The following is a 17837-nucleotide window of genomic DNA, read 5'->3' as shown; positions in this document are numbered from 1 at the left end:
CCTAAGGACATCAGACACATCCATGCCCGAGGCAAGATTCGAACCTGCGACAGTAGCAGTCGCGCGGTTCCAGACTGAAGCGCCTAGAACCGCGCGGCCACACCGGCCGGCCGAAATTTTAAGATTAACATCAACAAAAATATAGCTATGATAATGGAATGTAGGTAAATTAAATCAGGTGATTGTGACAGAATTAGGTAAGGAAATGAGACAGTAAAAGGAGTGGATGAGTTTTGCTATTTTTGCAGCAAAATAAATGTTGATGGCCGAGGTAGAACGGGTACAATAGAAACTTTTGAAATGTTACGCTGCAGAAAAACGGTGAAAATTACACGGGTAGATGGAACAACTAATGAGGAGATGTTGAAGAGAACTGGAGAAAAAGAAATCTGTGGCACAACTTGTCTAAAAGAAGTTTCAAATGGTTCAAATGTTTCTGAGCACTATGGGACTTAACATCTGTGGTCATCAGTTCCCTAGAACTTAGAGCTACTTAAACCTAACTAACCTAAGGACATCACACACATCCATGCCCGAAGCAGGATTCGAACCTGCGACGTAGCGGTCACGCGGTTCCAGACTGAAGCGCCTAGAACCGCACGGCCACACCGGCCGGCTTCTAAAAGAAGGGCTACGTTAATAGGACATATCCTGAGCACCAAGAAATCGCCAGTTCGTTAACGGAAGAAGTGTTGGCGGTACAAATTGTAGAGGCAGACCAAGGAATAAATATAGCAAGCAGGTTTAAATGGATCTACGAGGGCCTGCTGAAAATTAAAGCCTCCGCATTTTTTATGTGAAAATTCTTATAGCTGTTTAAATAAAACAGGCATTGTTAACATTCTACGTCCTTATTCTTCGTATCTACATATGTATTTCTCGATATAGCCACCTTGGCGACTAAAATATTTCTCCCACCGAGAGACCAGTTTGTTGATACCGTCATTGTAGAATGTTTGACTTTATTGAAGGAGCCACCAACTTCACCTCTGCTTTCACCTCTTCTACACTATCACAGCGAAGTCTTCCAATGTGTTCTTTAAGTTTTGGAAAAAGATCAAATTCGTGTGGAGTCAAGACGGGACTGTACGAGTATGTAGGATGGTCGATGAGTGTGAACACAAGGTGGCGGATTGTTGCAGATGTCGAAGAGTTCGTGTGTGGTCTGACGGTGTCATGCTGAAGAATAGGGTGCTCCATGTGTGGACCAACTCTTCAAATTCGAAACTCGATTACTGCACGCTGTTTCTCACGCACCGACATAGTTACGTTACAGACAGACATGTTACACGCTAAAATTGGGATTGCTCTTGCAACAGAGGGCTGCAAATTTGTAGACGGAAAGAATAAAAATGTAGAATGTTAGAAACAGTTGTTTTATTTAAAAAGGTTTAAGAGTTTTTCATATGAAAAGTTCGGAGGCATAATTATTCAGCATGCACCAATAGATTGCGTCAAACTAGTCTTTGGACAGAAGACGGCTACTACTACTACCACCACTACTACTACTTGCACTATGGTCTCATTGTAAGTTTCCCGGTCGTAGAACGCATAAGCCTCTGGGTGCTAAAGTTGTAATCGACTTCGTACGTTTGCAATACTGGCGTTCGTCAATTGGTCGTAATTCTTAGAAATACAAAATAGTTGATGATTTCACGCTTGAAAGCTATCACCAAATTTGCCACGTTTCTATTCTCGTACCTTCTCCACTGTTTATCGTCCACGTTTCGCTTCCACACAGAAGTATACGCTATCAACTTATTTCAGAAAAGACGTCCTAAAATCTACAATTATATTCAATATTAACAAATTTCCCTTCTTAAGTAAAACATTTCTCGCCATTCTCTGTTTACTTTTGATCTTTTCTGTACTTCGAGATTCCCCAGTTATTTTGCTGCACAAATATCAAAATTAGTATGCCACTTTTAGCCTCTGCTTCCGTAACGTAATTTCTTCAACGTCACCTGATTTAACTCAACTACATTCCGATACCCTTGTTACAGTTCTTTATATTTATCTTATAATCTCTTCCCATGAGACTATCTATTTCGCCAAGTGTTGTTCCAATTCCTTTGCCGTCCATGAGAGAATTGCAAAGCCATAAAACTTTTGTTTCTTATCTTCTTCCCAATTTCATAGTACTTTCCTTTACTTCTACGCTGTCTCATCCCTTTCTCAACTATTAACTCCTTTCATGTCTCTCGAATCTTATAACATCAGTCAGGTTTTTGTGCAAGTTGAAACACTTACCAGGTTGGATTAATAGAAGCAATAGAGCAGATAGAAAGAAGAACGGTTCGTTTCGTCACGGGATCGTTAGATAAGCGCGAGATCGATACGGAGATGTTCAACGATCTCCACCGGCAGACGCTACAAGAGAGATCTTGCGTATCACAGAGGAGTTTACGAGGCCGTACGTTCCAACAACTTCGAGATTTCAGAGAGTGACTCCCAGCCATCATTCTCAGAAACATCTTCCTATAACTACAGATGCTACAAATGTAGGTCTCTCTCTCTCTCTCTCTCTCTCTCTCTCTCTCTTTTAATCAATCTCCGAATGTAATTCGCATGTTCCTAAATTTATGTGGAAATCCCACGTGTCGGCTTCTACCTGTGGTTTCATCCTACTAGAAATAGTTTGTGTTAGTATTTTACATCCGGCCGCTGTGGCCAAGCGTTTCTAGGCGCTTCAGTCCGTAACCGCGCTGCAGCTACGGTCGCAGGTTCGAATCCTGACTCGGGCATGGATGTGTGTGATGTCCTTAGGTTAGTTAGGTTTCAGTAGTTCTAAGCCAAGGGACTGATGACCTCAGATTTTAAGTCCCATAGTGCTCAGAGCCATATGAGTATTTTACAATCACGCCTTACTAAACGGAAGGATCGTTAATACTTAAAACTGTATTTTGTTACTGACGATTAAATTAATAACAAGCGCGATACAACTACCGTTTTCGTGAATGTGGCTTACACGTGTGGTGACATTATCGAAGATATTTCCCTTTCTCCGTGTGCTGTAATTTCACTTTTGGCCGTGGAACATAAGTGGGTTTTATCTCAGTAGTTGTGTTTCACGTGTTCAACGATATATTGGTCGTAAATATCAGCCGTTTAAGTTCCATTAAAACTCATCTGACGAAATACTATCCGTACATCGTAAGAAAACAATTTCGACGGGCCAGGAAATCGGTAGCCGTCTTTTGGATGGAACCATCTCAGCATTCGTCCGGCTGATTTAGTAAATCCGCTCGAAACCTAAATCGCGGCAAACCTCGAGGATCTGAATAACATTCGTATCTTAGCTGCTGCACCGCTACGTTCGGTGGATAAAAAGTGGAATAAAAGAAGAAAGTTCCAGGAAGATGGAAGAAAATGACAGGGGAGAGAAAAGTGGCTAACTGTGCGGCTCTGTGTGTGTGTCCGCGCCGTTGCAAGCGCGTTTTAAAATTTGTAGCAGCGAGCATTTCCATTCTTATTTCTGAAAGAGATCGATGATGCGTCATCACGAACGGAGGGGCCGGCAAAAATAAAGTGCAGCGCCGCGCAGCCTGGGAAGGGGTTGCTGGCTGCGTGCGTGCTGGCGGCAGCTTACTCATGCCCGCCGCGGCCGCGGACGAGCCCACGCCGGCCCCAGCGCACGCCTACAAAAATTTCGCGGCCTACTTCCCGCGCCATGACGTCACTCACACTGCCAGTATTACATTTTTCTCACAATAATAGCTCCTTCAGCAAACTCACCGGACAAAATGTCAACGAGCGAGGAGGTGCAGTGGTTAGCACACTGGACTCGGGTGCGTGAGGACGACGGTTCAAATGCGCGTCAGGCCATCCAGATTTAGGCTTTCCGTGGTATCCCTAAATTGCTCCAGGCAAATGCTGGGATGGCTCCTTTGACAGGGCGCAGTCGGTCTTCTTCCCCATCCTTGACACAGTCCGAACTTGTGCCCCGTCTCTAATGACGTCAATGTCAACGAGACGTTGAACCCTACTCATCTGGGCCGGCCGGAGTGGCCGAGCGGTTCTAGGCGCTACAGTCTAGAACCGCACGACCGCTACGTTCGCAGGTTCGAATCCTGCCTCGGGCATGGATGTGTGTGATGTCCTTAGGTTAGTTAGGTTTAACTAGATCTAAGTTCTAGGGGACTAATGACCTCAGAAGTTGAGTCCCATAGTGCTCAGAGCCATTTGAACCATTTTTTTGAACGAAACAGTGAAGTCATCGGTCTCATCAGATTAGGGAAGGACGGGGAAGGAAGTCTGCCGTGCCCTTTCAAAGGAATCATCCCGGCATTTACATCTACATCTACATCTACATCCATACTCCGCAAGCCACCTGACGGTGTGTGGCGGAGGGTACCTTGAGTACCTCTATCGGTTCTCCCTTCTATTCCAGTCTCGTATTGTTGCCTCTGTGTGGGCTCTAATCCCTCTAATTTTATCTTCGTGGTCCCTTCGCGAGATATACGTAAGAGGGAACAATATACTGCTTGACTCCTCGGTGAAGGTATGTTCTCGAAACTTCAACAAAAGCCCGTACCGAGCTACCGAGCGTCTCTCCTGCAGAGTCTTCCACTGGAGTTTATCTATCATCTCCGTAACGCTTTCGCGATTACTAAATGATCCTGTAACGAAGCGCGCTGCTCTCCGTTGAATCTTCTCTATCTCTTGTATCAACCCTATCTGGTACGGATCCCACACTGGTGAGCAATATTCAAGCAGTGGCGAACAAGTGTACTGTAACCTACTTCCTTTGTTTTCGGATTGCATTTCCTTAGGATTCTTCCAATGAATCGCAATCTGGCATCTGCTTTACCGACGATCAACTTTATATGATCACTCCATTTTAAATCACTTAAATTTGTAGAACTAGTACCGTGCCGCCAGAGGTCGGAATCCTGCACCTCCAGAATACGAATCTACGGTTGAAATACTGTTAACGATCTTTTAGAACGCACGTAATGGCCAGACGCTTCTAATACACGCAAAGCGTACTATCCTAAAGTGGTCTAGGCGACCTTCACTCGTTCATTCGAAGCGAGACACGGGCCTATGCGGTGGAGCTCGAGGCGTCCTGGTGATGGGTGAAGTTTTCACTGTCAATATTTGGCCAACAAGGGGAGGAGAGGTGGCAGCGTCAGTTTCTGATCAGCAGCCTTTGCGCCAATGCCTTGGTTCAATTCTAAACCTCTCCACGGTGTCTCAAGAAGTGAGGGCATGTGACACTATTGAAGGTGATCCGTCCGTCTGATGGGACGTTCAGCTCTGAGGGCCACTTGGTGAAGGCTACGTGAAGAGTTCAGCCAACTTAATGCGTTTCAGTACGTATATGACACAGTCCTTTATCGTTTGAAAAATGTGACACGCAACGAAGCACAGAAGGAACTGGATTCTCACTTAAAGACTAATCAGCGGTCCAGATTCCTAAGTACTACTTTTCGGCTGTCCATATTGGATGATGTCAAAAATGAAGACTTTTGTGGCAGTTAGGTGTCGTTTCCGTAAGCGACAGGGTCTAGAAGTACAGAGAAAATTGAAAACGCCACGTGGCTCTGAGATATCCCAAGCAAAGCCGGCCAGGAAGAGAGATTAGAGAAAGATGGAGTGATCAATAACCGGCATATCACGTGAATCTGGAAAAGGTATTTTGTTTTAGCCTTGATGAGAAATGGTTATAATATTTGGAAGCGAAAATACAAGTTATAAGCTGATTCGTTTTACAAGTTACAATTTAGATTCCTCTCGCAAAGGCTGGTTTACAGTTCTGTGAGATCTCTGAAAGGAAAGTATGTCCCGCTACGATTTCTACGATGTGCTCACTGATTTTTCGTCTCTGTTGTTGACTTTGCAGTAGATGGTCTAAAATAGTTCAAATGACTGTGAGCACTATGGGACTTAACATCTGAGGTCATCAGTCCCCTAGAACTTAGAACTACTTAAACCTAACTAACCTAAGGACATCAGACACATCCATGCCCGAGGCAGGATTCAAACCTGCGACCGTAACGGTCGCGCGGTTGCAGACTGAAGCGCCTAGAACCGCTCGACCACTCCGGCCGGCGGCAGTAGATGGAGACAAGAAAAGAAGCTATCATAAATTTCTACCGCGAACGATAATAGTCGTTGCAACTGTATATTGCAGCGGCCGCGTCACCAGTAGATAGACTACGAAGATCGCATCTGCCAGATCCATCACTTACTTCCCATTTAAAATGTCGCCAAGTCTCGGTTAACGTGATGCGGCACAGGCTGCCATGGGGACGCCAGGTGATGGCCATAACGTGTTACTTTCATTACGCCTATTTACATATATTAAGGAGCGCACGCAACGGCTACTTCAGGAGCTATCCCACGTCGTATAAACGTTAACTACGGCCGTGCAGCGATTCACGAATGAATTATGTATTAGTTTTTATAGCACACTGTTTGCTCTGTCCTAATCGTAGTTGGTAACTGTTACATCAGCTTCCGTTGTAGTCCCCCTCCCCCCTTTTTCCTCTCTCCGCCCCTATCTTCCCTATCATTCTCATTCCCTATATCTCTCCCTCCTCTCCACCTTCTCTCTCTCTCTCTCTCTCTCTCTCTCTCTCTCTCTCTCTCGTCCACAGCTCGTGGTCCAGTACCTAGCGTTGCTGCCTCTGGATCGTGGGGTCCCAGGTTCGATTACCGACCGGGTTGGGGATTTTCTCTGCCCGGGAATTGGGTGTTTGTGTTGTCCTCATCATTTCATCATCATCATTCGTGACAGTGGCTAGATTGGACTGTGTAAAAAAATCGGACTGTGTGAATTTGGGACTTTGTATGGCCCCTGATGACCCTGCTGTTGAGCGCCTCACTAATCAAATATCATCATCATCATCTCTTTTTCTCTCTCTCAGTAGCTTCGTCGTTTGATAAAGATGGGGTGAATCCTCTGGCGGCTCAGGTGATGTGGAGAGGAAATCGAGCCAGTACTTTGAGGGTGTTTGGAAAGTAAAGCACCCTTATGAGAAAAATATGGTAGTTACGTAAGTTGTCAAAGTGGCGTCGATTATGCGATGTATGGAATTCAAAACTGAGCTACATGTTCCTGAATACATGTTGAGGGATTTACAAACATATCGTTCAGTTTCTTACTGCAATTCGGGAAAAGTGTCAGGGAGAGTTTTGTAAGTAGCGTTTCTGAGGTATCATGCAGGAATAAGTCAGGTGAGGATGAATAACGAAACAGTACTCTTCGAAATCACTTGTCCGTGGAAACAATGGTCCTGGAAAGTCGTGGTGTTTGTTGTACGGAAGTAGGATTGTCCCGCTGAAAGTATCACATCATCAGACAAGTCCTCCCCTTCATAGAGCCCTTCAACGTACTCTTTCCACCCATCCGCTATCTCCTCTGAATTTAACAGTGGAATATTCATGGTTCTCTTAATGGTACAGCCATTGCTTTTAATTTCACCGAACGCTGATCTGACTTTACTGTATATTGAGTCAGTCCTTCCGACAATACTTTTTTTTTTTTCCTACACTTTCACATGTTTCATGCAGCCATTTCGCCTTAGGTTTCCTGAAATTCCTATTTATTTAATTCCTATGCGACTTCTACTTCTGTACGCCTGAATTCTCTTGAACATTTTTGTACTTTCTTCTTTCGTCGATCAACTGAAATAATCCTTCTGCAATCCATTCTTTCTTCACTGTTGCCTTTCTGGCACCTACGTTTTTCTTTTCCAACTTTTGTGAGTGCCCTTTTTAGAGATGTCTATTCCTCTTCAACTGAACCACCTACTGAGGTATTCATTATCGCAGTATCTATAGCATTAGAGAATTTCAAGCTTATATCTTCATTCCTTAGTTCATCCGTATCCCATTTCTTTGCGCATATATTCGTCCTAACTAGTCTCTTAAATTTCAGCCTACTCTTCATCATTACTAAATTGTGATCGAGTCTATCCAGTATCTGATTTCGCAATCTCTGCTTCGCCGTTTTTACCATTAGACGAGACTAGGCGGCCGCGGAGGACGGTACAATTTAGGAGAGACAAAGGGCGGAAAAGATTAATTTCAAATCGAACAGCGAAAAATTTTAGCGAATGACTGGAAAAAAATAAAAAAGAGGAAGAATTATAACAACAAATTGCTTTCAAAAGCATACGGAACGGTTACTTAATAAGTCTTTACTTACTTTTACGAAAGTAGACACATTGCCTCTACCTACCTCAAAACTAAAGCAGCCCTACTGAGTACGAAACGGAAACAAACATGACCTTGTTTCGTATATGTCGAGCGCAGATGCCCGGCAAGTGCGCTGACGACTTGGTACCAAATCTCCCTCAGTACTTCTTTTTGTTTTTGTCTCTGCAGATCATCTTTAGACAAACACAACATCCATGCCCCACCGGATTCGAACCCGAACCCATCTCGGGCTTATGATCAGAAGCCAATCCCTTAGATCATTGCACCATCGGGGTGGCTAATAAAAGGCGTAGTGCTCTCAATAGAAAATGCAAACAAGGTGTCATTTATTCATTTAATAGCACGAAAGTAGATGCGGAAAAATATTAAATTTATTGCTCATGTTAAAAGTTGATCAGTAAAATACAAATGAAACAACACCATGTTTATCCAGATGATCTAGTTTGATACTTTGGCATGTCTGTTATCAGTATTGCATAATTTCTGAATTGAAAGAAAATTTCATTCACCCTAGAAAATAGTTTCACACCTTTATTAGTCAATTTTCTTGCAATTGAAAAAAATAAATAATTGGTGCTAAATTTGGTTGCAATGGTATAGGTCCCTACTCATTTGATTTTCAGTTTAAAATGTTCAGCTCTTTCTTCCTATTTCAATTATTTTGAGAAATTTCAAAAATTGGGGTCAAAAACAAAGAAACTGAGAACATTTGTTGTCCTCAATCAGTTGTAATGGAACTGAGGACAAAACATGAAAATTGAGGACTGTCCCCAGAAAATGAAGACGTCTGCTCTCCTTAGTTTAACGGTTGAAAGCATAATAGGAGATTTGTGTTGTTGTGACGTAGGATGTTGCTGGTGCTGGAGGGGAGGGGGTATATTGGGAACACGAATGGTAGTAAAAAAGAAGGAGCGTCATTTTTCAATTCTTACCTACGGCGGTGAAACACATATCTATGGCCCTGAATCTCTGTCTAACCATGATGTAATGTAACTGACATCATCCCATTTCTCCCGGCCTCCTTATCTTTTAACTACTGAACAGGGTATTCGTTGTTAAGAGCTTAAATTTATTGCAGAACTCAATTAGTCTTTCTCCTCTTTCGTTCCTGCTATCTAGCCCATATTCTCAGTTTAATGATTTAGATATCTGAATGTGATATTTGAAGATATGTCCTTGCAAGTCTGTAATATTTGCCAGTAACGTTCTCAAATTTGGAAACATGAACGTTAAAAGTAAGGTTCGAGACAGTAAAAGTGCAGAAAAATTAACATAAACTTCATATCAGAGAACAGCGATATGAAATGGTATGACACGTAAAATCAGTGTTAACGAAGGTGAATGAAATTTATATTTGTTGGAAGAAGTTCTCGGGAAGTGCGTTACATTTGTAAAGAAACTCATACGCAAGACGTTAGAGCGACCATTTCTACCGTTTCAGTGTTTGGTGTTCTTACGAAGTAGGCATGCCAACAGACATCAATCGAGTTCAGAGACGTGGTACTAGGAACGTAGTACGTTGGTATAGCCGATACGAAAGTGTAACAGAAATTCTCGAGGAAATTAAAGAGGAATATTTGGAAGACAGATGAAGTAGTTCCTCGAGAAACAGTACTGGGTAAATGTAGAGGACTTGTTTTCGAAGTAGACTGTGCAACCATCATATCAGTCAGATCTTAATAAATGTTCCGAAATGTAAAACTGAACACTTCACAAAACAAAATACGTTGTATTGTATAACTACAATATCAGTGACTCACAATTGTAATCAGTCTACTCACACAAATATCTGGGTGTAAGAACTGTTCGGATATGGAATGATACGAGCACTTAGGCCCTGTGGTAGGTAAATCCGGTGGCAGACTTTGGTTTATTACTAGGATACTAAGATAATTCAATCACTGTACAAAGAAAATTACGAACAAAACACTCGTACAGACTATTCTAGAAAATTGCGCAATTGTGTGGGACCTCTTCTTGTAGGACTAACTGGTTGTTGGACGTATACAAAGAATGGCAGCGTGAATGGGGTTGGGTTGGGTTGTTTGGGGGAAGAGACCAAACAGTGGCCGGCCGAAGTGGCCGTGCGGTTCTAGGCGCTGCAGTCTGGAACCGCAAGACCGCTACGTTCGCAGGTTCGAATCCTGCCTCGGGCATGGATGTGTGTGATGTCCTTAGGTTAGTTAGGTTTAACTGGATCTAAGTTCTAGGGGACTAATGACCTCAGAAGTTGAGTCCCATAGTGCTCAGAGCCATTTGAACCATTTTTTTGAACCAAACAGTGAAGTCATCGGTCTCATCAGATTAGGGAAGGACGGGGAAGGAAGTCTGCCGTGCCCTTTCAAAGGAATCATCCCGGCATTTACATCTACATCTACATCTACATCCATACTCCGCAAGCCACCTGACGGTGTGTGGCGGAGGGTACCTTGAGTACCTCTATCGGTTCTCCCTTCTATTCCAGTCTCGTATTGTTCGTGGAAAGAAGGATTGTCGGTATACCTCCGTGTGGGCTCTAATCTCTCTGATTTTATCCTCATGGTCTCTTCGCGAGATATACGTAGAAGGGAGCAATATACTGCTTGACTCCTCGGTGAAGGTATGTTCTCGAAACTTCAACAAAAGCCCGTACCGAGCTACTGAGCGTCTCTCCTGCAAAGTCTTCCACTGGAGTTTATCTGTCATCTCCGTAACGCTTTCGCGATTACTAAATGATCCTGTAACGAAGCGCGCTGCTCTCCGTTGGATCTTCTCTATCTCTTCTATCAACCCTATCTGGTACGGATCCCACACTGGTGAGCAGTATTCAAGCAGTGGGAGAACAAGCGTACTGTACCCTAGTTCCTTTTTTTTCGGATTGCATTTCCTTGGGATTCTTCCAATGAATCTCAGTCTGGCAGCTGCTTTACCGACGATCAACTTTATATGATCATTCCATTTTAAATCACTCCTAATGCGTACTCCCAGATAATTTATGGAATTAACTGCTTCCAGTTGCTGACCTGCTATATTCTAGCTACATGATAAGGGATCTTTCTTTCTATGTATTCGCAGCACATTACACTTGCCCGGAGCGATTTAGGGAACTCACTGAAAACCTAAATCAGTATGCCCGGACGCGCAGCGTGAATGGTCACAGGTTTCTTTGATCCATGAGACAACCTCACTGAAGTACTGAAAAAACTGGACTGGCAATCGCTTGAAGATATGTGCAAACTACCCCGTGTAGCCCACTTACGAAGTTCCGAGAACCAGCTTCAAATGAGGAATCTAGGAATATTTTAGGATGCCCCACGTACTGTTTCTGACCGCGAAGACAAGATTAGACTAATTATAGAGGCATTCAAACAATCATTCTACCCGCCGAATGGAACGGAATGAAGCCCTGATAGTGGCACAGTTGGAAATGTCATCTGCCAGCACTCGACAGTGCTTTAGACAGTATACTTGTGGATTTTCATATCCCGCTTAGGGATCATGAGAAAAAGGTAAATGAGATTTGAGGGCGTAGAGTGGCATATAGGCAGTCTTTTTATCGTCGTGAAATACGAGAATGGAACAGGAAAGTAAACCGAAAATATTGGTTCGAGATTAGTACCACTGTGCACTCGCTGGCGGAGTATTTATTGGTGTACATTAAGTACTTACTGTACAGTACAAGACTGAGGCGAGAAAATAAAAAAGGGCGTGTTAAAGCGCTCCTCGCTGACCTACTTGTGGCGGAGCGCTGAGGGGGAGGGATGGAAAAAAGGGCGGCGCGCCTGGCCCCGCCCTGCCTCCTTCGTTTCGATCGGCGCGATTATTTTTTTGCGTGCCATTTTTTGCGCCGGGCGGACCCTCTCGCCTGTGGGCGGTCGCAGAAAAAGGCTCCCCTCCCTCCCCAAAATGGCGAGCGAGCCAACGACGGCACTGCCCTCGAGGGTTCGCCACCGCGAATTTCTTTTGCTCTGAGGTGCAACCGTCCTGTGACATTTCGCAAAACCGAGCGCGCCACAGTAGTAAGACACTCCACTCGTATTCGGGACGACGGCAGTTCAAACCCTGTCCGGCAGTCCATACTTACAGTTTCGGTGCCTTCTCTAAATCGCTTTAGGCGAATGCCGCAATAGTTCCATTGAAAGGAAACGGTCGATTTCGTTCCCTAATCCGAACTTCAGCTCCGTATATAATAACGTCGTCGTCGGAAGCACATGCAGCCCTAATCTTCCGCCGGCCGCGGTGGTCTCGCGGTTCTAGGCGCGCAGTCCGGTACCGCGCGACTGCTACGGTCGCAGGTTCGAATCCTGCCTCGGGCATGGATGTGTGTGATGTCCTTAGATTGGTTAGGTTTAAGTAGTTGTAAGTTCTAGGGGACTGATGACCACAGCTGTTAAGTCCCATAGTGCTCAGAGCCATTTGAACCTAATCTTCCTTACGAGTCGAAGTTTCTCGCGAAAAAAAAAAAAAAAGAAAAAAAAAGAAAAAGAAAAAAAAAAAGGTTCAAATGGCTCTAAGCACTATGGGACTTATCATCTGTGGTCATCAGTCCCCTAGAGCTTAGAACTACTTAAACCTAACTAACCTAAGGACATCACACATATCTATGCCCGAGGCAGGATTCGGACCTGCGACCGTAGCGGTCACGCGGTTCCAGACTGAAGCGCCTAGAACCGCACGGCTACACCGGCCGGCTCTCGCGACAACATAACATGTATAAACATTCTTCGTTTTCTTATCACTTCTGGGCAAAACCTCAACCTTTCTACTATCACTTCCACGGGGAAATTGAGAAATCAGCTGTTTTTGGGCACAGCCTCTCACATAAACGCAGAATAATATTAGATGAAACTAAATTCTTGAACCACATTTTGGTTAACTGGGTTTCTATTAACAAAGGAGGAATATAAATCAGAATGCGCTAGAGGAACTTCAACCCGAGCAGTGGCTATAATCTTAGTGGTACACGGAAGCGAGCTCTCAATTCTGAGGAGATGCAGAGAAATGGGTCGAATTGTTAATTTTCCTACTGGGAAGTGGCGACACCAGCGCAGAAGCTGACACGTTTTATGACCGGGACCAGCGATATATACGGGCCCTGCAACGAACTTGTGACGTCACGCTAGTCGGCTTGTCCGCGACACTTCGCGAACGCTCGTCTTCGTGCAGGTCCCAGAAATCAGAATTTAATTGTAAAGGTACCTTCTAAGCGTCTTAATTTTGAAGTGCGCTATCGAGAGCATTCAAACACGCAGTCAAGAATTGTTAACCTCGTCTGGCAGAAGTAAAGCTGTGAGGACGGGGCATGAGTCGTGCTTGGGGAGCTCGGTTGGTTGAGCACTTGCCCACGAAAGGCAAAGGTCCCGAGTTCGAGTCTCGGTCCGGCACACAGTTTTAATCTGCCGGGAAGTTTCATATCAGCGCACACTCCGCTGCAGAGTGAAAATCTCATTCTGGAATCGTCTGAAATAGTTACTCGCTCTCTGCCGGAGACAGTTTCTGGCACTCGTAACACGTGCAGTGTCATGTGGTGTGACGTACGCAGTGCTGCCTGTCTTTCTCGAGGGCCTCGTCTATGACAGCATGCCGTAATGATAACGTACACCGACCAATTAGAAGCCGTCTGTGGGCTATAGAAAGGCCACCACGGCAGCAGCCACGCTGACGAACCAGAAGGATGTCACCGTCGAAAGCTTGAAGTTTTACCCAGGACTGACGTGGCAGGAAAACCGTGAGGGTTTTATTCATTAACGTCCTTTTTTACATTTCGCAAAACACAATCCCTCGCCCTTGTAATATGTTAGTATTGTTTACATTTTCTATATTCTCTTAGACTGTTCACACTGCATGCTGGAATTTTCTCGAAACGCCTTTCAGACGTCGTCTATATTCTCTTAGACTGTTCACACTGCATGCTGGAATTTTCTCGAAACGCCTTTCAGACGTCGTCAATTCTTCCTCATTCCTCTCAGAAACTACTCTTCTCTTAGACCCGCTGCTCCGCTCTGCTTGACTTTTTGAACTTTATTTGTCTTTAATTAGTTTCTTATTCCACAGAAACAAAGTATCACTGCCATCCAATTAGAGAACGTGTTACGACGTTAAATGATTAATAACTTGACTAAAATTGATCGGTCCATAGGGCTCATCCTGAGGCAAAATGTACTCGTTAATTACGTAGTTGAGGTGAGTGTTGGAGGTAAAAATTGTAGAAGGAGGTAAGGCCTAACTACAGTAACCAGGCTGAAACGGATGTCGGCTTCACTAGTTATGCAGAGATGATGCGACTTTCACAGGACAGACTAGCTGCATCAAACCACTCTCTGGACTGAAGAGCACAACGACACAATTAGACAAACTGAATAAATAATAGAAAATTTACTGTATTTAAGACGTTAATTTCAATAATGGCAAAGGGGCAAGTACATGCGTTGGATAAAAAGTAGTGGCAATACTGTCATAATTCATTCCAGACTTACTTGACACACTTTCACCGCATTACATGCCCTCAATGTAACTGTCCCGCGTCTCGATCTCCTTCCCCCACATACGTGGAAGGCGTCATACACTGTCGGCGCGTCGACCTCTGTCGATGTCTTACAGCGACGGCCCTATGGCATGGATGATATCTTCCCTTGTGTTGTAGCGCATGCCACGAAGATTTCGCAAACAGGTCGTAATCGCACGGACTCACATGGGCGGAATACGGCAAAGTTCCACTATCTCGCACTGCCACGTACGCAGTAGCTCCTGCACGGGGTTCACCGTGTGGCAGCGTGCATTGCCATGGAGGATGATGGTATGCAGTCCCAGGAGGTGCCGTCGCTTTCTTCTCAGTACGGGAGAGCCGCAGTATTAGCTGCAGTGACCGTCTGCCCCTCAGTACAACGTGAGGCAGGATTAACCCAAGGATATCGTAAGCCACGATAACCATCACTTTGGTGCCAACTGGTTCATGGCGCACGTTCTGTGGACGAGGAAAACCAGGGCGTTTCCATTCATTGGACTGCCGCTTTAATCGTGGTTTGTTCGACCGAGCCCAGTTTCATCCAAGAAGCTCTTCTCCCCCACTGTGGTAGCGATCCTCCGCAAGTGCAAAACGATGCCACTTTTGCACCTCAGTCACGCTGCAGTTTTGCGGAACTCAAGAATATCGCTCAAAATGTGGAGCACCTTTTGTGGCACACGTCTAGCTCAAGCGCAGTCCACCGGCGATCCACATTCCGTAGGGAGGCTAGGAGCTCAGTTGTCATGTTGTCCGTGGGGGGTCGTCCCGAATGCTGCCGATCTTGAATGATATAGTCCAGAAACAGTTTCACACATCTATCCATCGCACGATGTGGCAACGCCGCATCGCCACATGCCTCACGCGGTCCCTAAAGATATTGTGCCACTTCAGTCTTGATGCAAGTGTTTCCTAAACATACTGTTGGGGTGCTTGAACTGCCTTCTGCACTTTCAGACAGTGCACACTGCAACTGACTCAAACACAGCTGTCGCCGCTCACTGCACTGCTTCAGCCGATGCTGCTATCCGCTACAAACAGCGCACATGCGATCTGATGCACATCCTTCATGTTAAGGCACTGTTGCCACTACTCTTTATCCAGCTCTCGTACAGCCATAACCCACTGGTAGTATATATCCCCACATTCGCTTGGAATGATTTGGGAAAACACATCTTATCCGAGAAATTTGATATTACTTCAGATGTCCTCACAAGGGACGGATGCTGGTGAGGACATTTGCCTCCATTGAGATTGTGTCAGAAACATGGCTCCTGCTATTTTCATATTTGGTATCTGTTACACTCGGCACTTGCAGTCTCATCATCACTTCAGAAAATCTCATAATTTTTCTAGTCTTTTCAACGTTTCGCAACTTACTTTTCCAATCTCTACAGTTTCGTGTCGTGGAAAGCGGTGATACGTACATTACCTTGTGATTTTAAACAATTTCGACACCCATGGTTACTGGCTTTGCCTACTGCATGCAGCGACTAACAGTGGTTCCAGACAATATATTTCCAAGTGACCAGCGTGGCTGACAATTTCATCCTCGTGTGCACTGTTTCGACGACAAAGTGTTGCGAACAAAGACTTCAGATGTGCTCCCTGTTTGGACGGCAGCCTGGCGTTGACGACAAAGTAGACGTAATTTTTTGCAGAAATGAACCTCGAAAACCAGGAAAGCATCTTTTATCCATCTGGCAGGGAAAGTCCCTAAAAAATAACTGCTCTATTACGTTACGAAGAATCGTAGTCGAAGTGTTATTTTATAAATTCTTCCCCAGTACATTCGCGAATGACTTGGACGATACGTCGCAATGTATCTACGTTAACCGCTCTGATGGAGAACGTCAAACGGACATCAAAACGCAAACTGAATCCAAACATAAATTTAAAATGCACTCATAAAATGTGACAGTATGATCCCTGCTACAAATACTGTGGCAGCAAAGACATGAATCTGTACAGTTACGTTCCCCAGAAGCATTAAGATCGCTATCCATGTCTTGTTTCATGTCACAAAAAGAATACAGGCTTTAGTGGGAGGGCGGGGAGTTACAAGCAGAATGGCTCTGAGCACTATGGGACTTAACAGCTATGGTCATCAGTCCCCTGTAACTTAGAACTACTTAAACCTAACTAACCTAAGGACAGCACACAACACCCAGCCATCACGAGGCAGAGAAAATCCCTGACCCCGCCGGGAATCGAACCCGGCAACCCGGGCGTAGTTACAAGCAGAGCTCACTTGAAAAGGGGCGGCAAGAAGAATCCCGACAATGATGTAATAAGTGGAGTTGTCATTAACCGCGAATTTGGTTTGAATATCACAGTGGTTCATTAGGCATGGTCTAGTTAGACCCTGGTCCAGCTAGGCCCTTGCCTTCGAACCTACTTACTAGCAAGTTGTAGGGGGCTTAACAGTCTAATGTGCGCTCCGAACCACTATTCATCTCGGAATTTTTCACATACACAAGTCATTACCAGAGATGAAGTAAGTGATAAGTGACAAAAAAAAACTTACGGGAGTGATTGCGGATCGAACCCCGGACCTTCTGTTCATAGGCTTGAGACTTACCCACTGAGCTCCTGAACCCCAAGCAGATAAAAGAGTGAAGTAAGCTGGAATGACACAACGATGGTTTGAATTCCTCTCCCTCAGACTGTCTCTGCCATTACACCATCTCTCTGAAAGAGCCTTATAGCTGTGCAGTTAGCGCGATGCCAACTGTTGCTGATTTTGTTTTGTTTCCTGTACACAATCCGCCACTTTGCGTTTTTTCTACTATGATCCAGTCGAGGTTTAATACCGCGTTCTTAGACGGCATCCTTTTCCGTGAACGGTCATGAAACGGCAAACTTATGAAAGCAACTTAGTCTCGCAGATAGCCGCTAGAGCGCTGTAACACTGGAAATTTCCTCTTTTTCGTTTTACACGGGCTCGTGGATTGTCCTTCGCCGACCTGGATAACACTGTGCTCCGCTCAAATTAAATTCCCCCTTAAAAAGCATTTGCACTTAAGGCTATCTGCTGTACGACATTTTAATTTATAATTCCCTTTACAAGCCGGAGTCTTCCTGAGAGATTTTCTTCTTCGTTCATTTTTTGCTGCCATCCCCCCTGTGCGTCTCCGAACGTCCCGTAGTCGTATCTCTTGCCACTTATTCTCTTAAGATTCAATATCTC

General features: G+C 44.7%; 1 protein-coding gene across 1 annotated transcript in view; it reads left to right on the top strand.

The window, feature by feature from the left end:
• The window catches only part of LOC124556828, a 554569-nt gene that overhangs the window by 483827 nt on the left and 52905 nt on the right, over window positions 1–17837 (top strand). The window lies entirely within an intron of this gene.

The sequence above is a fragment of the Schistocerca americana genome, chromosome X (genome assembly GCF_021461395.2).
Source record: "Schistocerca americana isolate TAMUIC-IGC-003095 chromosome X, iqSchAmer2.1, whole genome shotgun sequence".
Taxonomy (NCBI): Eukaryota; Metazoa; Arthropoda; class Insecta; order Orthoptera; family Acrididae; genus Schistocerca; species Schistocerca americana.
This window is presented reverse-complemented; position numbering and strand designations above follow the sequence as displayed.